Source organism: Macrobrachium rosenbergii, chromosome 40 (assembly GCF_040412425.1).
Source record: "Macrobrachium rosenbergii isolate ZJJX-2024 chromosome 40, ASM4041242v1, whole genome shotgun sequence".
NCBI lineage: Eukaryota > Metazoa > Arthropoda > Malacostraca > Decapoda > Palaemonidae > Macrobrachium > Macrobrachium rosenbergii.
The window spans coordinates 7,806,605-7,820,165 of NC_089780.1; positions in this window are offsets into that span (position 1 = coordinate 7,806,605).

A 13,561-nucleotide genomic window follows, 5' to 3' on the forward strand; every position below is an offset into this window, starting at 1 on the left:
AGAAAAAGTGCGGACAGAATAAAGTGCCGACGGACAGACAAAGCCGGCACAATAATTTTCTTTTACAGAAAACTAAAACATCAATTTATATGTCAAAATATGTCCCAGTTTTGACTGCCAGTGATTTAAAAGTCGTTTGTCCTAAAAAGGAGGCAAGATAAACAAATACTATTTTTAGCTTAAAAATGTCATAGCCAAAAGGAAATACTTCAATTTACCTGTAAAGATATGTTGATTTCATCTCACACATAAACAAACCATAATAATTTGACTTTAAAAAGCTCATAGCCTATAAAAAACTTCAATCTATTTGTCAGGATACATTAATTTTCTCTCTCTCTCTCTCTCTCTCTCTCTCTCTCTCTCTCTCTCTCTCTCTCTCTCTCACACACACACACACACACAAGATATGTGGCGCGTGGAACAAACTGCTACCAGAAGTTGTAACCAGCAACAGCGTGGAAGAGTTTAAAAGAAAGCTAGACAAAATCATTAGTACACTGTGAATGAACAGTAAAACCTGCTCCTAGAGATAAGTGAGCACATGATGTCTCCTTGGACGGACCAACAAGTTTCCGAGACATCCTGACCCTCTCTCTCTCTCTCTCTCTCTCTCTCTCTCTCTCGTAATATTTTTCAAGGAAATGAGTATTCGTCTTTACAACACAATATCTTTTATCTTCCATCGATCGTATTTCAGTCGCGTACGTCATCCCTGATTTATATATCACCTCATAGGATGTAGTTTCACCCCTTCAGGTTTCCTGTACACTTATAAAAGTGTTTTCACTTTTGATAGTATTTTTTTTTTACGTCGATTTTTCTGAGAAGAAAGTAAGGTCATTCTGTTTAACTTTTTACGCCTTGTCTTTTTTTATTATTTCTACTTGCATTTTATCATATAAGCTAATCACTATGCTGTTTTAAAATATCCTTGATGAAATCTCAAATAATTTATCTTTTTCCTAATGACTGATATCTCCTTACTGTATTTTATATTATCTTTAGTAATGTCTTTTCAAATGATCATCATATTCTTTGGAAGCCTGAATTTCAGATCAGTGCCTCCAGTAGGCCTGTTCCATATGAGTAGGGGTTCAGTAATAATAATAATAATAATAATAATAATAATAATAATAATAATAATAATAATAATAATAATAATAATAATAATAATAATAATAATAATAATAATAATAATAATAATAATAATAAATGTTTTCTCATTTCGCACAATTCAGCCATATTATTCAACAAAACTTTCCTCAAAGAGGGTCCTTTTCCTTCTAATAATAATAATAATAATAATAATAATAATAATAATAATAATAATAATAATAATAATAACTTTCCTTTAGCTTACATATTATGCTTTAAGTCAGACACCCTTAAACGGGATTTCATCAGCCAATCACAATCATCGCGTCAAGTTCCTTCCGCCTCTCTCCGTTCCAACAACGACTGCACTGAACGAGCAAATCCACTTCGTTTTGACTGATTGATTGATCGAACACGAACGACCCAACGCCTCTGCTCATCCTCAATCAGTTTCCAGAGCGTAATTAGCAATGACTCATCCTAAGGCGAACTCGTACGTCTTGGGCCTTTAATGAAATTGCTTTCCCAAGTGCAAAAGTGATGGGGCACCCCCCTTTTTTAAAGCAGAGTCTGTCTGACTCGTTTTTTGAGGCTGATTTAAACTTTTGTATTTTATGCGTTCTTGGATTAAGAGGGGGGAACTCCGCTCGCGTAATTTAGCAACGTGAATGAATTAGGAAAAAAAAGTTAAGGTTTGGGTAATGAAGCTTTGCCTGATATTTTTAAAGGATAGAATCGAATATAGAATTTAGGCCACAGGCCTTAAGCTGGGATCTATGAGGTCATTCAGCGCTGAAGGGGAAATCGACTATGAAACAATTGTAAAAGTGAGGTGCTGTCAGAAGAAAAAAAGAGAATATGAACGGAGGTACGGTAAAAGGAATGAAACAGGTTGCAGCTAGGGACCGAAGAAGGGCCGCTGCTGAGACCCTTACGTAACGCCTACAGCGCACCACGTGAGGCTCACTGACGGCGCTACCTCCCTACGGGGGATATTCTCAAATGGAAAATGGAAAGGGGAAAAAAGAGCAAGAGATAATTCGAGAGAGTTTATCTCACTTATCTTCTCCTCATTCTTCTGCTCTCTCTTTATTTAGGTGTTCTTGCCACTTTCGTGCGAATATGAAGACATTTACTTGCATGGAACCTCGTCAGTTTAGAGAAAACATGAGCTAAAAGCACATAAGAGCTTTCTCTCTCTCTCTCTCTCTCTCTCTCTCTCTCTCTCTCTCTCTCTCTCTCTCTCCAGACCAGCATAAGTGTGTTGTAACTACTTTTCCAAGTTGTTGTTTATTTGTACACATTTGCATTTCTCTCTCTCTCTCTCTCTCTCTCTCTCTCTCTCTCTCTCTCTCTCTCTCCTTCTCTGTCTTTCTCTCTCTCGCTTATGAACAGGGGAAAATCTCATTGTTTCATTAACAATGCCTCCGCATTGTTTTTCTCAAAATATTACACGGAATTAAAGCTAATATTTCTTAGTGTTTCTGTAAATATATATATATATATATATATATATATATATATATATATATATATATATATATACATATAAACATACATCCATACATAAAAAAACTAAGCAGACAATATTTAAAGACAAATCTACATAGTCCTTTCTTCCCCACTAACCCAAAACACTGGAACGTCATACGAGCATAACACTCCTGTTAATTACTCGCCCCGCCCGGAAGACTCTTACTTCTATGCAGTAATATATATAAAAAAGGTAAAAAACCTGGGAGAAAAATCCCTTATGGATGGATATTGCAAATTCCAGTCTCTGGGGCTGAGTCGAGATACGTTATTCATCCTTATCTTTGCTTTGCATTAAGGATAAAATGAGGCACAGCGGTCTGGGGTGATCATGGTGGGAGGAGGAGGAGGAGGAGGAGGAGGAGGAGGAGGAGGAGGAGGAGGAGGAGGAGGAGTCTTGCCTAGTTTTTCGTTGGTTACTCTTTTATGCTCCTAGTTCTCTTTGTTTTGAGAGAGAGAGAGAGAGAGAGAGAGAGAGAGAGAGAGAGAGAGAGAGAGAGAGAGAGAGAGAGAGAGAGAGAGAGATATTTATTCTTTAGAAATCTCCTTTTAGCTCATTGTTTCATGTATGTATATATATATATATATATATATATATATATATATATATATATATATATATATATATATATATATATATATATATATATATATAGACTCCCTTTTCCTGTATTTTCCAAAAGAATATGTAAATGAACCCTACCCATTTAGGGCCAAAAATCAACACTTTACACTGAAAAGTTTCCCATGGATTAATAGCGTCTACAGAACTCCATAATTTTTTTTAATAACTCTCTCCTAATTAACTACCTGAGAAATGCCAGGTAAACGAGGTCGCCTTAAAGCGAAGATTCCTGAGTTCATAGACTGTATACATAATGTATAAGGTCACGTAATATCATCTTCATAAGCTATTTGCCTAAACGGATAATTCGTTTTTCTGTTAATTATTTTTCCTACGTGGAACAGATTGAAATAGACAACTTTCTACTGAAATAAATAAGTATTAAAGTTTCCCAGTGGCCCGCATAACACATGAATAATAAGACATTATTAATTTCTGTCAAATTTAGGTCATAAAAGCTCAAAAAATATAAAATAACCTTCGATCTTTTACAATTCATTTCTGCATTTATCAATATCTCAACCAGAAGCCCCATTTCAGTTAAAAGCAATTATTATATTTTTCGTTATTATTATTATTATTATTATTATTATTATTATTATTATTATTATTATTATTATTATTATTATTATTATTATTGTTTTCCCCTACGTCTCTCAGCCTTCCTACTCTGCCTTTTATCATTATCACAATAATGAATAATACTGACACGAAGAAAAACAAACTAAGGGAAAATTTGATCCTGAAATAATTGTCAGGAAGCGAATGAAATCCCCAATCATTCGGATTATTTGAAGGCTCTTTTGGACTTCGTCAAGGTCCTTCTCATTACACAAATGAACTCTGAGTCTCTCCATGCGAGCCTTTTAAATTAAAATGATATTTTACATAACTTAGTAAAGGATTTACTGAGAGACACTAGATTTCTGTTGGGGTCCTTGATATATAGTATTTTCTGTTGACCTGAATGTTTGAGATGAGATGTTTGCATTGTATGTAAAATGTTTGCATTTTATATCAAATGTCTGCATTGGATATGAAATGTTTTCGTTGTATATGAAATGTTTTCACTGTATATGAAATGTCTGCATTGTGTATGAAATGTCTGCATTGTATATGAAATGTTTTCATTGTATATCGAATGTTTGCATTGTATATCAAATGTTTGCATTGGATATGAAATGTTTTCATTGTATGTGAAATGTTTGCATTGTATATGAAATGTTTTTATTGTGTATGAAATGTTTGCATTAGATATGAAATGTCTGCATTGTATCTGAAACGTCTGCATTTTATATGAAATCTTTTCATTGTATATGAAATGTCTACACTGTATATGAAACGTCCGCATTGTATATGAAATGTTTTCATTGTATATGAAATGTCTGCATTGTCTATGAAATGTCTGCATTGTATATTAAATGTCTGCATTGGATATGAAATGTTTTCATTGTATATCAAATGTTGTCATTGCATATGAAATGTCTGCATTGTATATGAAATGTCTGCATTACATATGAAATGTTTGTATCGTATATCAAATGTTTGCATGTTATAAGAGGTTATTGAAATTGAAAGAAATGTGGAGACACGTAGATTTGACAAAATGTTTTTGTAGTTTCATATAATGTAGAACTCATAAGCTTGCAAGAGAGTTCTTCATTATATTATATCAAAATGGAAAAAGAGAAAAAGGCATTTTAATGATCTTCCTCAGTAATTAATCACCATACATATTTGAGAATTAATCTACATTAAAAGACCCTTTGACTATTACTTTTGCAAAGGTACACTTTCTAAAAACACGTGGCATATATATATATATATATAATATATATATATATATATATATATATATATATATATATATATATATATATATATATATATATACATATACATATACATATACATAATTACATAAAGTACATATATGTATCTTTTTTTCTCTGTAGTTCTGTACAGACACCTAGCCTTATAATCATACAGTTAATAAAAAAAAAAGATGAATCATCTTCCCACAATATCATTTCGCATTGCAGCCCACAATAATGAAACCTGTCGCAACAAACAATCAGTATGATTAGCAATTCTATGAAGCAATAGAACAAAAATTCGATGCAGCAGCTGCCTGCAACGAGCAACAAGGGCGTCTAAATTTAATAAAAAATCTGCAACAGGGAATGTGTGTTGCCCCAAAGCCACAGGGGACTTCTCGTGTCTACTTTTTTTTTATTTATTTTTTTGGTGTTACTGAACTCTGAAATAGCTCAGAGTTCTATTTCTGTTTTATTTTTTTGCTGTGGCATAAAACTTTTAATTTTGTTATGTACACTGGGGATATATATGTGTGTGTAGGCATGCACAGACACACACACATATACAAATGTATGTACATTTTTATGTATGTGTATATATATATATATATATATATATATATATATATATACATTTTTATGTATGTATATATATATGTATTCTCACATTATATAAGATATTAATATATTACCAGAACCTTGAAAACTAAAATACAACCTAAAAAAATCATATCATCTAAAAAAGAGATAAATACTTCATTATCACCCAACAAGCAAACACAACCCAACCTCGTTGTACTGTGCATCGTATCCAAACGCCCAAAGGAACCACCTACAGACAACTGACACCCCCACACCCCACCCCAAAAAGTAGCGGAACAAAAGGAACAAAGCTGGAACAAGCGAGGAGGAAAGAGACCGAGCTCTATTGACGTTTGGAAATGATTAGTGACAAAATGCTGCAGAATTACTCGGACTGGAAAGAGAGTTCTGACGGACAGGTGAACACATTGGCACTCTGGGTTTGCCCACAGCCAAAACAGGACGGGAAATAGTGTAGCAGGCGCTGCGGAAACAATGAATAAATGGTGTTATTCAAAACGTGCATCTATAATCGTATTAAAACCAGGACAATTTTACAGAAATGGCCAGTACAGAAAGATTACGAAAACGTTTTAAAAATTAATTTGTAAATGATTGTATAGATGTGATAAGTAGATTTTATAGAAATTACCTGAAAGGAAAAATTGCAAGAACGTTTTAAAAAATATAATTATAAATGGTGGTATCAAGGTGATAAATAGATTTTATAGAAATTACCTATAGAGAAAAATTGCAAAAACGTTTGAAAAAATGCTTTGTAAATGATTGTATCAAAGTGATAAGTAGATTTGATAGAAATTACCTGAAAGGAAAAATTGCAAGAACGGTTTAAAAAAATAATTATAAATGGTTTATAAATGGTTGAACATTTTGATGATTTAAAGACCTTGCAGAAAAGTTATTTTCTTCAAATTAAACATTCCCTGCAATGAAGAAGATAATATTACAAAGATTATATCAAGAAAAGAGAGAGAGAGATAAAAGGAAGTGATATCAAGAAATACGTCACTTACAAACAACAAAATTCCATCTTATCAACAGATACGCGGAAACCTTGCATATCCATTCCTGTGGCAAAAGGCAGATCATAGCTGAAAGTTACACCAAGTATTACCAAATATTCAACATCATTATTTACAGCGTTTCTCAATTAATGGACTCCTAGCTTTTGTTGGGGTGCAATATGTACTCTACTGATTACACAATTCCTGTTACACTCTAGACCGCAAGCTTTCTTTAGGGTTCAATATACGCTCCAGTAATTACACCATTTCCTGTTATATTCCAGATCTCATTAAGGTCGGAAGGGAGGAGGAGGAGGAGGAGGTGGAGGAGGAGGTGGAATAAATAAGGAATATTGAAAAGTTACTCCTTCTCGCGTTTCGAACGGTGTAAGATCGGAACTCAATAAACACTAGCTTTCCTTAGTACAGTATATACCCCACTAACTCCAACACTTCCTGTTATGTTCCACATCTCATTTACGTTCAGCAAGAAGGGAGAGATGGAACGAAAAAGGAATATTTAGAAATTACTTACTCTGGCGATACGTATGTTAATTCACTTCATTCGTCACACAAGGCCAAGCAGCTATAACCACAACTCCCTCGTTCGTGGCAAGTAAACAGGAAGCCAAACATCTCGCCATAATTCGAGTAATTCCATATATTTTCTCATTCTCCTTCGGCTGAAAACACAAATCGAGGAGGAAGAAGTTCATAAGATCGTTACCGCCGGCAAGTGACGTCCTTAACGATTGTTTATGCCCGAGATGTTCTCGCACCAAACTGCCCCGTTTCCGGTAAATAGTCTTTAAAGGAGGTACGTGAAGCTCTTAAGAGGAAGAATCAGGTTTTCTCCCAAGGAATGTGCCTCCGGATTTTTCCTCCCAGAGCAAGGGGCTGAAATCTACTGCGGTTTACGTTTGGGAGATTCAAAGCAAGGCAGATACGAGGGAAAAATGTTGCTTTCGGACCGAGATGTCGTAGGCTGTTTTGGAATCTTGAAAATAAGTGAATCGAAGACTGATAGAAGAAATTAATTTGATATGTAAAGAGCTGCTTTACTTCTGTTTAGCTTTAAATCCGAGTTTTTCGTTCAGTTTTTTTTTTGTTTCTCGAGAAGAAACTTCTTGCATTTATTACACCTACAAGTTTTTTTGTTTTGTTTAATTTAATTGCAGCTTCCTATTCCTGGAGGGGTGAAACCTGAAGGCTGTAAAAGTTGTTTTTAAAGAGATATAGGAATGAAACAGCTAGTTTGCTTTGCAAGAGTTATTAGGAGGCTAACAAAACGATTTTTGTGTTTTTGATTGCATGTGACTGAAATATATATATATATATATATATATATATATATATATATATATATATATATCAATAATATGTATATATATATATGTATGAATGTATGTATGTGTTTATGTATATCCATGTGTGCGAGTCAGTAAACGCAGCGATCATCCCATGAATTCTCAACTTTCCGATTCCCTAATGACATGACTCCGGCGTCGAATTCTTCTGAGATCCGTCTGCAAATCTACGAATGACAAATGGAATAAAAAGAATTTCTCGGCGTTCCAAACTCTCAGCTTCAATCTCGGAGGAAGTAACGAGGCCAGCTTCTGATCATTACTCGTGCAAAGAAAGACGTGTATCCAAATATCTTCTGAGTGAGAGTATATATATATATATATATATATATATATATATCTGTCCATCTGTCTACAGTAGTTTAGGTTACAAATCTCTAAGGCCTTCAAAACAATTCAATGATCCTCCACCTATATCCTATATCTATTTCTCTGTGGATTTTACTGATTTCAATGACATTTGAAACATCAGAATGAAAAATAATTAATACAATTTTCCCATCAATATGAGATATAACTATCTTCCCTCTAACTAAAAATGTTACGCTACTCATAACTTCCATAATCCCCCACGAACCTATACCCAATTTAATTAATGCCCGCAGGGCAGGTCAATAGGAGGTTATTGTCCCGTTTCCTCCAGGAAATTGACGAGGACCCAGAGGGTCCCGGGGAGGAAGTTTAAGAAGCGAGATAAAGTTTTAATAGAGTTAGGGAGATATGCCCCAGTGAGCAAGATTGGGATCTCAGGAGGCAGCAGAGGTGGGGAAAGTAGGGTTTATGGGGAGGAAGGCTTTTACTACTAATAATGTCTTGGATGCTCTGTTGTGGTCGTGGCTGGTTTTGTTGTGTTGTTGTGACGTCGTCTTTTGGGTTTATCACTTTCATAATGTGTTAGAAAAATGTAGAAGTGGGTGAGAGACTATGTGACAATGTGACATGTCAGAGAAAAAAACTTACCTGTAAAAAGAAAACTGCTTTGAAGAATTTAAGTTCTGGGCATCAGAGAGCATCAGAGAAAAGAGTTACCAATAAAAAACTGAATTAAAGGGTTAAAGTTTCCGGTACATTTGAGCATTGGTTCACATTAAGTTCCAACAAAAAAAACTTAAGATTTTAAATCCTTGGTATATCTTGACATCAGTTCACATTAAGTTCCAACAAAAAAAAACTTAAGATTTTAAATCCTTGGTATATATGGACATCAGTTGACATTAAGCTCCGATAATGAAACTTAAGATTTTAAATCCTTGGTATATCTGGACATCAGTTTACATTAAGTTCCAATTATAAAAATTAAGATTTTAAATCCTTTGTATATCTGGACATCAATTCACATTAAGTTCCAATAATAAAACTTAAGATTTTAAATCCTTAGTATATCTGGACATCAGTTTACATTAAGTTCCAACAAAAAAAACTTAAGATTTTAAACCCTTGGTATATCTTGACATTAAGTTCAGTATATTCATCAATTAATTAAGTTCCAGTAATAAAACTTAAGATTTTAAGTACTGGGCACATTTGTGTGTCAGTTTATATTAAGTTGCAAAACAAAATTCATGATTTCAAGTCCTGTTCACATTAAGTTCTTAAAAAAATATGGTGCATTGATTTTAACTATGCCTGTAGTCTAGATGATTATTCTTTATTCACTCGGACTCTTCAAGGATTCTGAATCTTGTTAGAAATTTCTATTTACTGTTAAAAATGGCTCACTTGTCAAGCAATCATCAGTAATGACAGGTTAAGCTTTGCCCCGAGATATTTAATTTCATGATGGATGCTAAGCCGATTTACTCCCATTACCTGAAATTTTAAGTAATGAGAAACAATAATTCATATTGGAAAACGATTTTTAAATACTTTATGTGTGTATATATATATATATATATATATATATATATATATATATATATATATATATATATATATATATATATATATTTATAAATATATATATATATATATTTATCAATATATATATATATATATGTGTATATATATATATATATATATATATATATATATATATATATATATATATATATATATATATATATATATATATATATATATATATATATATATATATACACACTTCTGCAAAATCCTACATGAAACCACATATTTACCATGGAAGTAAAAAAGTTTAATTAATGAAAATAAAAAAACCCTATATTGCAGTGCCTCTAAAGTACAAATCTCGTCCCCATCATATCACGACGCCTCAGCTAACCAGAAAACGCCACCAAAATCAGTCCAGAATCTCTCGTAAAATTATTAGGGCCTGCACAGATAAATCATGAAGAAACCGGAACCTCAAATCCATATTCATGAAGGAAGTTGGCCCGGAATGATTCCGGTTCGCAAACATCATTCCCAGACACTTTACGGAGCCAATGGATTCAGACGCGTTCATTAGCCTCGCAATTGAATTATTAGATTCTCGGGGGGGCTTCCGCTTTGCGTTGGAGATGGGAAAAGGGGTTGAACTCGCCTTCCCGAGAGAGATTTATTGCCCTGTTCTGAGATCTATCGCATTGAAGATGCTAAGTGAAATAGGTTTCTAATTTTGAGATGATGGATTGAATTAATGTTGATAGTCTTATTATTTTGAGAGTAAATACACATTTGTCATTCTGTCAAGACACTTCTGTTGTCTTTAGTTTTCTTCTAGCTCATAATACTCACGATCAAAACAAAGATGGCGACTCAATAGATAGAGAAAGGACTATGGTAGCCATATTCACAAATTGAAAGTTGAATGTTGGAATATCCCATAGACTCAAATCTTCAAATTTAGTTCCCTTGAATGGAATAACTTTCAGATATTCACATACAGTAAACAGGTACTGACAGTTTCTTCCAGATCTCTGCTAAAATTTTCAATAATTTCGTTTTACATGAATTTACTAAGTAAATAATTACAGTAGCATCATCTGAACAGTACAAACATTAATTTCAATAGAATTCCTATCATTATTCTTATGAGTTATCTTGTAGAGATGAAATCGGCATCAGAATAACAGTTACTGATATTTAAAGCCATGGTAGTAATGACAGTCGAATGATATTTATATTTTTAATTATTCGATAGTTTATAATCGCTAGATAGGTTTTCGCCCTCGAGACCTTATCAAAAATCTCTCCTCTAAAACGCTTCAATCAGAGTAATCCGATTTCTGTTACGTTCATCGGCTGTCGAGTAAACAAGCGGATGATCTGGAAACTAGTTATTGCCTTTTATTTGTTCTTGTTTTTTTACATAAACAAAACAAAACAAAACAAAACAAAAACAGTCTTTGTTTTAATGTTACATTTAAGTTTATTATGGGGAAAAATTACATTAAATAAATAGAATTTAGGTGAAAATTAAATGTTACCATGTGTAATCAACTCTCTTCTATTTTTTTTTTTGGTTGTTTTCACAAAAAAACAGTATTTGTTTTAATGTTAAATTCATGTTTATTATAGGGAAAAATTACATTAAATGAACAGAATTTAGATAAAATTAATGGGTTACCGTGGGTAATTGACTGAGGTTCCATATTATAAAAAAAAACTAATTCAGGACTATAATTGATATATATATATCCCTGTGATGAAAATGACAAAGTATTGCAGTTTATGAAATGTGATCGTGTATGATGATAGTATACAGTAATAGGTAAATAAATACTAAATGAAAAATTTGTATATATATACATGCACATACACATACTGTATTTATAAATATTATATATACATACACACACACATATATATATATATAATATCTTTTTCTCTCTCTCTCTCAATCTGTGTGCCTGTATACACAAATAGAAAGGGTGACAGTCCTCATTCATTAAAAATGTTTGTAACATATTCTCCTGTCGTGCAATGAAAAAAGACTATAATAAAACCACCACAACACGTGAATAATCCTCCAGAGAAACATTTCACACAAAAATTCTGAAAACATCAGAGGAAACTCTCCCCAAGCAGAGATCACTCACGTGAGAATGCAGACCACCTGGTTGTTGGTGTGGATATCAATAATGGGAAGCTCTCTTATTTAGTAAAGGAGACTGGGAGCTTTTTTTTCCTCAGGAGGGGAAGAAGGATGACGCATCTCCTCGGATTAAGAAAGGTGTTGGGAAAATGTGGTTGATGAAAGAGAGTGGCAAGGGAACGAATGGAGATAAATATGAGGTTAGTTGCAAAAATGGAGCGCGGAGGATGTGTCTCAATTAGAGGTTTTAATTGGGTCTTGTTTCTCGAGGCGTGCGGAGTAAGTAGTAAATTGCCTCATACAAAGGAAACTTTTTATTTATTAATAGAAATGGATGGCTAAACATAAGTCATTTGCTGTTTTTCCATTGGAACACAAAAGGTTAGTGTTAAATGACTAAATAAGTAAAGAATGACGCCTTGAGAGACTTAAGTAAATTGCTTCATACAAAGGAAACATTTTTATTTATAAAAAACAAATGAATGGTTAAACATAAGTCATTTTCTGCCTTTCCTTGGAACACAAAAGGTTAGTGTTAATTGGTTAAATTGGCAAAGAACGATACCTTCATAGAGTTCAATTTGCTGGTCTAATGGGACCAAGAAACGTGGCTGATCTGTAATCTTTGTTTTCTCTATTAGTTTATAATCCATCATTTTCCAATAAAAGACAATGCCTTTATGGTAAGTTAAAAATAAAGAACAAAGACTTATAATACAAAGCCGATGTAAAACTCTCTCTGTATACGTCAAAGGAAGACGATTTGTATGTGCATGTGTGTGTATGTGTGTGAGTGTGCGTGTGTAGGCATAAGATAAGGAACTTACAAGTTTTAATGTGGTTGTCTGGTTTTAAAGTTTAATAAAGACAGATCAAATAAAAAATAAAAAGGTTATTTCATGTTCAAAAAAGAAGGAACAGAAAGATGACATTTCTGGTACAATTTGGCCAACTACGTATTATTCTGGGTACTTAACGTCCCTTGGCCATAAACGTAAAGTGAAACTGTTATTGTCAGAGTTAGAATGATTTATGGAACACAAAATTCAAGAACTTTAAGAGAAGAAGAATCCATGCATTCGTACTTCGTGAATTAATGATGGACACTGGGTATAAAAGCAACAAAAATTGAATTCATGAAAGTATAAAAATTCATATTTCAGGATGTCGGAGCTTGCAATATAATAACCCGAAATACTGTCGAGGCAAACGACCTCTCTTCCAACTTCTTCAATCAGAAATCTTTCCATGACGAGTAGAGTGAAAAGAAGAGATTCACTGACATACGGCGGTACAAAAAATAAATATTGCCTTTATGAGAATATGAATAGACCAAACAAGTGAGGGAGAGACTGGATAAAGGATAAACAGAGGACACTCAAACAAAGGGAAGGGTAAGGAAAGGGTAAGGAAGGCAGAATATTAAAAGGGGAATAGTATACGAAATGGTCTATGATGAATCTTCCCGAGAGTAATGGCAGCTATGTAAAGAAGAGCATTCGAGCTTTGGAAATAATTGA